The sequence below is a fragment of the Anas platyrhynchos genome, chromosome W, assembly GCF_047663525.1.
Source record: "Anas platyrhynchos isolate ZD024472 breed Pekin duck chromosome W, IASCAAS_PekinDuck_T2T, whole genome shotgun sequence".
Lineage (NCBI taxonomy): Eukaryota > Metazoa > Chordata > Aves > Anseriformes > Anatidae > Anas > Anas platyrhynchos.
The window spans coordinates 9,464,404-9,474,090 of NC_092620.1; the positions used below are offsets into that span (position 1 = coordinate 9,464,404).

The 9,687-nt window shown below is 44.5% G+C and overlaps 1 pseudogene; it reads left to right on the forward strand.

Moving 5' to 3' along the window:
• The first annotated feature begins 6,191 nt into the window (after positions 1-6,191).
• LOC140000528 (endogenous retrovirus group V member 1 Env polyprotein-like) lies at positions 6,192-7,035 on the forward strand (annotated as a pseudogene).
• The last annotated feature ends 2,652 nt before the right edge of the window (positions 7,036-9,687 follow it).

Consider the following 9,687-nt stretch of genomic DNA (forward strand, 5'->3'; position numbering starts at 1 on the left):
CTGAATGACTCTGGTTTCAGACAATATTTTAATTTTTAAATATTTCCATACCCCAAACCTGAACTGAAAATGAACTTAAGTACTTAAGTATTCTTGAAGCTGTCTGGGCTGAAAAAAAAAAAAGTATATTTGTGATACTTCCATGAGCAAGTAAGTTAGTTGTTACAGAATCTCCATGGATAAGTCTGGGTAATGCTCCATATATTGATGCCTGTATATTTCAATTGACAGTAAACTAGTACTTTACAAAGAATAAGTTACAGACTTTTAAATAAAATAAATCTTGGACAATTGCTTGAGATTACTTTAAATGTGTATGTTTCAGGTAGTACTTATTTGAAAATCATAATCAGTACAGTCATTCTTTTTGTAAATGGAATCCGGATTCTAAAAATGCAAGATTCAAGATCCAAATTAAATGTTGTTGTTTGTTGTTTTCTTCAGACATCCTGATAACTTTCTAATTAGCCAAAGCTTAGATAACTTTATCTGGAGAATTCAGGATCTTTTATTACATTTTTTGCAAAAATAAACTCTGGTATGATTATTCTATCATTGCATAAAGTATTACATAAAAAAAAACACCTGTTTTGACCAGTATATCTTGTTGAAAGACTGTTAGCAGAGGGGTAGAAATTATTACTGCTCTGAAGATTCATATCCTTTCTCCTTACATCTCTCAGTGGAGGTTACCAGAAAAATGAGCTCTAATTCATCATGAGAAAAAAATCTGTAATGTCAGAACTGACTGGGATACCCTCCTTAATGTATAGTCTTTAATAATAAATATGAAATTCTGAGCTACTGGTCTCCTTCCCAAAAACAGAACAGAAGAAAAACACTGTTTAGATTTGGTATTTGTCAGCCACAGGATAAAATTAACTTGGAAAAAAAATCTGGGAAAAAAAAATGGATTTCAGAAGATGTGGTGGTTTCACACGGATGGACAGCTAAACTCCACCACAACTGTTCTTTCACTCCCCCTCCTCAGAGGAGGAAAAGGAGAAAATACAATGAAAATGGGCTCAAGGGTTGAGATTAGGAAAAGGAAATGGCTCATCAATTACTGACACGGGTAAAACAGACTCATCATAGGGATATTAATATAATTTATTATACTAACAAACTAGAGCAGTGAGAAACTAAAAGCAAGCTAAAAACACCTTCCTGCCCCATACACCTATCCCAGACCTTGAAAAGCAAGTCTTATGGCAACATGGCTGTTACCTTGCCACATAAAGCCAATACAGAAGGGCTTCTACAAACATAGCAGCAGCAGAAGGAAAACAAAGGAAAACATGGGCCCATTGCTGAATGGGCCAGCAGTCCTATTGACAAAGTACATGGAAAAGGCTGGAACACTTAGAATCATAGAATAAAATCATAGAATATCCCAAGTTGGAAGGGAGACATAAAGATCATCATTACAATTCCTAGCTCCACACAGGACTACCTTAAAATTAAACCATGTGTCTGAGAGCGTTGTTCAAATTTTTCTTGAACTCCAGCAGGCTTAGTGCTGTGAACACTTCCCTGGGGAGCCTGTTCCAGTGCCCAACCACCTTCTCAGTGAAGAAACTTTTCCTACTATGCAAATTGACCTTTCTCTGACTCAGCTTCATGGTCAGAATCACAGAATTTCACAGAATTTCTAGGTTGGAAGAGACCTCAAGATCATCGAGTCCAACCTCTGACCTAACACTAACAGTCCCCACTAAACCATATCCCTAAGCTCTACATCTAAACGTCTTTTGAAGACCTCCAGGGATGGTGACTCCACCACTTCCCTGGGCAGCCTGTTCCAGTGTCTAACAACCCTCTCAGTAAAGAAGTTCTTCCTAACATCTAACCTAAAACTCCCCTGGCACAACTTAAGTCCATTCCCCCTCGTCCTGTCATCAGTCACGTGGGAGAACAGGCCAACCCCCACCTCACTACAGCCTCCTTTAAGGTAACTGTAAAGAGCAATAAGGTCGCCCCTGAGCCTCCTCTTCTCTAGGCTGAACAAGCCCAGCTCCCTCAGCCGCTCCTCATAGGACTTGTTCTCCAGGCCCCTCACCAGCTTCGTCGCCCTCCTCTGGACCCGCTCAAGCACCTCGATGTCCTTCTTGTAGCGAGGGGCCCAAAACCGAACACAGTACTCGAGGTGCGGCCTCACCAGAGCTGAGTACAGGGGGACAATCACCTCCCTAGCCCTGCTGGTCACGCTGTTTCTGATACAAGCCAGGATGCCGTTGGCCTTCTTGGCCACCTGAGCACACTGCTGGCTCATATTCAGCTGACTGTCCACAATCACTCCCAGGTCCTTCTCTGCCTGGCAGTAAGTGGTGTTCCCTCACATCCTATCGTGGGTGTCGCAACAGAAATTATGCACTTCACTTGTAAGAGAGAAGCAGAAATATATTTAGTGATGGAAATAGTGATTTAGCAGGGCTTAATTGTGGATGAGACAGCAATTTAACAAAGTTCTAATGGTAAATGCTATATTCACATTAACAATATTTATGATGGCAAGGTCACTTGATTATTTACTGCGTAGAGGATAGGGTCAGACTAAAAGTGTCAGGAAGACCCTCACACTGAGTCACGAGGTTCAGAATGGAGCTCCTTTTGTCGTCCAATCTCCAAGGAGTATAGATGTGACTGGATCCTATCCCAATCCCAGATTTAATGATTTATGCCTAGAGGATTATATACACAGTCAATCCTTTATATCACTTAACTAAGATTATGTTGTAGTTTAACCCGGCAGGCAGCAAAGCACCACACAGCTGTTTGCTCACTCTCCCCTAACCCCTAGAGTTGTATAGGGGAGAGAATCAAAAAAAAAAAGGGTAAAACTCATGGGTTGAGATAAAGACAGTTTAATAGAAACATAGAATCATAGAATCATTCAGGTTGGAAAAGACCTCCAAGATCAAGTCCAAACTTTAACCTAGTACTAAAGTCCACCACTAAACCATGCTCTAAAGTTCTAAATCTACACATTTCTTGAAGACCTCCAGGGATGGTGAATCAACAACTTCCCTGGGCAATCTATTTCAGTGCTGCACAACTCTTTCAGTAAATAAATTTATCCTAATATTCAACCTAAACATTGCACCTCTGGTGCAATTTGAGGCCATTTCCCCTCATCTTATCACTTGGTGCTTGGGAGAAGAACCCAATCCCCACCTCTCTATAACCTCCTTTAAGGTAATTGTACAGCGTGATAAGGTCTCCCCAAGCCTCCTTTTCTCTAGGCTAAACAACCTCAGTTCCCTCAGCTGCTCCTTGTAAGACTTGTTCTCTAGATCCTTCACCATCTTTGTTGCCCTTCTCTGGACATGCTCCAGCACCTCGATGTCCTTCTTGTAGTGAGGGGCCCAAAACTGAACACAGTACTTGAGGTACGGCCTCACCAGAGCTGAGTACAGAGGGACAATCACTTCCCTAGTCCTGATGGCCAAGCTATTTCTAACACAAACCAGAATGCTGTTGGCCTTCTTGGCCACCTGAGCATGCTGCTGGCTCATATTCAACTGACTATTGATCAATACCCCCAGATCCCTTCCTGCCGGGCAGCTTTCCAGCCACTCTTCCTGCAGCCTGTAGTACTGCATGGGGTTGTTGTGGATTTAACAGCAGCTGGATTTAACTGCTGCATTCACTACGACTCTTTGGGCCCGGCCACCCAGCCAGTTTTTAACCCCAACGAAGTGTACACCCCTCCAGGCCATGAGCACCCAGATTCTTCAGGAGAATGCTATGGGAAAAGGTGTCAAAAGCCTTACTAAAGTCTAGGTAGACCATATCCACAGCCTTTCCACCATCCACTGAGTGTGTCACCTTTTTGTAGAAGGAGATCAGATTTGTGAAACAGTACCTGCCTTTGATAAACCCATGCTGACTGGGCCTGATCATCTGGTTGTTCTGTAAGTGCCATGTGATGGCACTCAAGATAATCTGTTCCATGAGATTCCTTGGCACTGAGGACAGACTGACAGGCCTGTAGTTTCCCAGATCCTCCTTCTGGCCCTTCTTGTAGATGGGCGTCACATTTGCTAGCCGCCAGTCGATTGGGACCTCCCCTGATAGCCAGGACTGCTGATAAATGATGGAAAGTGGCTTGGCAAGTACTCCTGCCAGCTGCCTCAGTACCCTCAGGTGGATCCCATCTGGCCCCATCGACTTCTGTACATCTAAGTGGAGTAGCAGGTCACTAACCATTTCCTTGTGAATTATGAGGTCTTCATACTGCTCCCTGTCCCTATTGTGGTGGTTTTACCCAGATGGGAAGCCAAGCTCCACCACAACCGCTCTCTCATTTCTCCTTCTTGAAGGGAAAGGGGAAGAAAATACGATGAAAAGGGCTTAAGGACTGAGATAAGGACAGGAAGATCACTTAACAATTATTGTCACAGGCAACACAGACTCAGTGTAGGGAGATTAGAGAAATTTATTACCTATTACTAACAAGCTAGAGAAGTGAGAAACAAAGAAAGCAAACTAAGTACACCTTCCCCCAACCACCCTCTTCCACTTCCTCTCCCTGAGCGGTGCAGGGGAACAGGGAATGGGGGTTGTGGTCAATCTATAAAACTTTGTCTCCACTGCTCCTTCACGGTCACTTTCTTCCTCTGCTCCAAAGTGGAGTCCCTCCCATGGCATACAGTCCTTCCCAAACCTACATGGATCCTACATGGGCTTCCCCCAGGCAGCAGCTCTTCAAGAACTGCTCCAATTATGGGTCTGCACCATAGGGTCCATCCATCAGGAGCAAACCGCTCCAACATGGGTCCCCCCCAGGCAGCAGCTCCTGCCAGATCACCTGCTCCTGTGTGGACTCCTCTCCATGGGCTACAGGTCTGGCCCAGAGTCTACTCCAGCAGGGGTTCTCCACGCAAGCCGCAGCCTCCTTTGAGTCAGATCCATCTGCTCTACTGTGGGCTCCTCCACAGGCTGCAGCGTGGAAATCTGCTCTGCCATGGTACAGTATGGGCTGCAGGGGGACAGCCTGCTCTACAACGGTTCTCTCCACAGGCCGTAGGGGACCTTCAGCTCCAGCACCTGAAGCACCTCCTTCCCCCTCCTTCTTCACTGACCTTGGTATCTGAAGTGTTTCTCACTCCTTGCTCTCCCAGCTGCTTTTGTGCATCAGTTTTTTCCCCTTTCTTAAATCTGCTCTCACAGAGGCACAAACAACATCGCTTATTGGCTCAGCTCTGGCCAGTGGCAAGGCCCTTATCTAACATGGGGCAGCTTCTGGATTCTGCTCACAGAGGCCACCCCTGCAGTCCCCCACTACCAAAATCTTGCCATGTAAACTCACTATACCTATCTACCAACTCAGGGGGAGAGTACCTGGAGAACAACTGGTCTTGCTGCTAAAGATTGAGGTAAAGAAGGCATTAAGTACCTCAGCCTTTTCCTCATCTCTTGTCACTATGTTTCCCCCACATCCAATGAAGGATAGAGATTCTCCTTAGTCTTCTTTTTCTTGCTTATGTATTTATAAAAAAAAAAATTTTCTATGATACTAATTGCTCCATTTTTTTCTAATTGAGCTCCAGTTGGGCTTTGGCCCATCTAATTTTGTCCCTGCACAGCCTCACAACATCTTTGTAGTCCTCCTGAGTGGCCTGCCCCTTCTTCCAAAGGTCATAAACCCTCTTTTTCTTCCTGAGCTCTCTTTTCACAGCTCTCTTTTCAACCAGGCTGGCTCATCTTTCGGCATGTGGAGACAGCCTGCTGATATGTCTTTAAGATTTCTTTCTTGAAGAGTGTCCAGTCTTCCTGGACTCCTTTGCCCAGGTTACTCAGGTGCAACCTGGAAGGTTACATTTCTCACGGTCTTAATGGTATCATTGGTCAAGGAAACTGAACAGTGGGTGCACAATACCTATGTGAAACTCACCCAGGCAGTGAGTGATAGTTTCAACCTTTCTGGCTGATGGGTGTGCACAGTGCTGCCTAGAAGTAACCTAGAATTCCCCATATGGGGCATACCCAGTATGAATTGGACATTGACCTTTGTGCACCCAAGAAATGGAACATGTAGATTTGGCAAGGATGATCATGAACATCTAGGGGAGAGATTTGAACTACTCCCACGTGAAAATGTTAACATATACACCAGATGCCTAAACGATAAAACCCCATGCGTAGGTACAGGTCCACTTAGTTATTTAGCCCTGGAACCTAACTGTAGCATGGCAGAATATATAGGAACTTTTACTAAAATTAGAGATTATGGTGTAGGTGTCACAATATGTGCTGATAAAAAGGATACAAACTCAGGATCTCATGGCCTCAATTCTCTCACGCAAATTTGCAAGCTACAAAAAGGATTCTATTGGCTATGTGGAGATGGGCATGCTAGAAAAAGCTTACCCTTAAATTGGAAGGGTTATTGTATTGGGGGCTATCTTAGCCCTTGAGGGGGTATATTCACCTCCGGGAATAGTCCGGACCTTTATGGAGACAAACACATACTGTTTCGAATAACCCCCTCGTGATGAGACCCATGGGATTCCATAGTTTTGTAAGGTGATTGATTCCATCCCTGGGAATAAGTGAATTAGAAAAAGCTGTCGTAAATATCTCAGCCACATTAGAAATTATTGAAAATGCCACAGCTGATGCTCTTTCAGCATTACAGGAAGAAATTTCCTCCCTACACAAAGTTGTGCTTCAGAATAGGATGGGATTAGATATTCTTTTAGCCAAGGAGGATTGTGTACACTCATAAACCAAACTTGCTGTGTATATGTTAACAAACAAAAACAAATTGAAACTGACCTGGAGAAGACTTGGGAAAATAATAAAAATTTTCATGCAGTAGCTCAGGATGATACATCCTGGGGATTTACAGACTTGGTAGAAAAATTAACTGCCTGGTTGCCAAACATAACCTGGCTCAAACATTTGTTTATCACAATATTCATGGTCGTGGTTTTGTCCATGGTTCTTTGTGTAGTGATCCGATGTACCTTATGGTGTTTTAAGAGTACAGGAAACTCCTACAGGGAGTGGAAAAGGAACCAACTCAGATGAAAACTGGAGTCTAACAGATATTTTGAAAGAGTGATAGAGAAACACTATATTGAACCTAGAAACAGTAAAAGAATTTACCAACTTTTTCGAAAAGGGGGGACTGAGAGAGGTAGTAAGGAGAATCTTATCAAGTAGAGATAGAGCGCTGACAGCATTAAACTAGGATGCTACTTAGTGTCTTTGCTAACTGCTGTGCATTGTGCAAATTAACTAAAGCAAGAAGCCTTGGGCCCCTTACCAAGGTCAGTCTCCTAATAAGAGTGTGAGCCTATCTTAAGAAACTGGTAGAAACTGGTCCTGCGGATGGACAAGAGCCAAGGAGCAACTGAGTCTGCACAAAGACAAGAGGTCAACTAGCGGAGACAAGGAAGAGTCATCAATCTTCATCCCCAAGACCCCCAACGACCACCACCAGAAGACACGGCGCAAGCGCAGATGGTAGGAGTTTATGGAAATGACTCCTTGGAACTAATTTTAATACAAAGTGGGGACAGGTTATGAATATGTATAAGCGTATTGGGAAACTTCATGCATATGTAACTCTTTACCACATATAACCAAGGCAAGTTGCCATGTCTGGTGCGCACAACTTTGGCAGGACTACCCCCCATACTGTCCAGCGCTGAATATACATACCTACTCTACAATCTTACTGATTGTGGAGTTTGTTTTCTGCAAGTCATAGCTGCCACCACAGAAACCTGGTGGGATGATTCCCACTACTGGAGTGTGCCTCTTTGTCCTGGTTTCAGCTAGGACAGAGTTAATTTTCCTCCTACTAGCTGGTAGGGTGCTATGTTTTGGATAAGGATGAAAAGAGTGTTGATAATACACTGATGTTTTAATCGTGTTTAATAAACACAATTGTGTTTAATTGTGTTTAATTGTTTAATAATTGCATTAAACATAATTGTGTTTAATAAACACAATTGATGTTTTAATTTTAATTCCTCAGAAGAGGATATTTCAAGGACCCAAAAGGGGGTTGTCTGGGATCTTGTCGCCTACCGAAGAGTTCTTGTCACCACAGACAGGAAGGTGCACCCCACTGATTTCAGCGATCCCGTCAGGGGTGGTGGGTTGTCTCAGTATGGCCGACAAAGGACCAAGACTGTTAATCTGAAGACAGGCTCTGCAAAGCTCTGGGGAGAAGGGAGGCCAGCACTGAAGGGAAACACAGACATAGCCCAGACACAGCCCAGACCGGGTACAGGCACAGGGATTACTGCTGATAACCCAGACCAGGAAGCCATGCACGGACCGAGGTAAGGGAAACTTTACTGTATACTGCCTCAGGTTGGGTTTGGGGAGACTCTTGTGTGGAGTGTGAATGAGACACACTTTTAGTGCGAAGCAAGTGTGGAGTCCAGATCCGTGAAGTTCTGTAGACCCACGAGGGGATGAACAAAGTCCCCTCAGCTAGAGAGGGACGAAGCAAAAGATAGATGAGCGAAAGAGAGTCTTGGGGGTCTGGGCCCTTAGGTACACGGTACCCCGAGCATGGTGAAGTGAGGTGTTCGGCAGTATACCCCACCTCTGTCCTAATCCTAGGTGAAGGCAGTGAAGTAGTGCTGTGGGTAGTGAAGTCCACAGCAGCACGTCAGGAAGAGATGGGGATTAAGGGTTCCAAGAGTCAGCAGGGTAGGGGTGGAGACCCCGGGATTGTGCCTAAAGATAGCCCTTTGGAGAGAATGATAAGGATTTGGAAAAACAACCCCAAAAGCAGTGAAAAATATTTAAAAAATAAAAAGTTTGATATTGTGTAATTGTCAGGCCTAAAAAGACAATAAAAAGAACTTCAGTATTTTGTCCAAAATATTAGTCTGATGAAAATTCAGGCTTGAAATTTATGTGTAAACAATAAGACTACTTTTTTGGAGGAGGAATCATGTTATGCTCCCTATAATCCTAATACTGCACCGGAGGCAGCTGCAGCTGCTCCAGGAGGGGAGACAGGGACTGCAATTGACGCTGTCCCTGGAGAAGTCGCGCCGGGGAGCGCAGAGCGGCGGGAGCGGAGGCGGGGGGGGCGGTCCCGGCAGGGCCGTGCAGGGCCGACGCAGGGCGAGCGCCACTCCCCCCTTACCAGCAGAGAGGTTAGGAGTTTTAAGAAGGAAATGAAGTCTTTAACTGAGGGCCTAGCAGAACAGTCTATCCGTTTCTAAGGCCTAATTTGTATCCCTGGGGGGGAAATATCAATCTTGAGTATGTTATTCACTGGAGAAGAATGTTTAGGAGGGGAATGATTCGGCAGGCAGCTATGCAAGAATGGGAAAGAACTAACACCCCCCCCCAGACCGAGTGTAATTCCGATAGAGCAGAAATATCCGCTTATTTAACTATGAAAATAACAACCCACAACATAGAAATCATATGAGAGACTCGGGGTCAGAATGAGAAAGTACTTGGGGATGAATCCTGAGGACCCAGTAGCACAAGGGCTCTTTAAAGTTCATTTTGTGATTAAAGCCTGGCCAGATATGCAGAAAAAGCTCCAGAAGGTGGGAGGATGGAGTGAACAGTGTAGGTAGTATGAAGGTGTATGCCAGGAGGAGAGATGAGAAGCAAAAGTAGAGAGCGAAACAAATGGTATTCACAGTGTACTGGGTAGTGAGGCAGAGGGTTGGAGATAGAGTGACTTTGGTGAGGAGT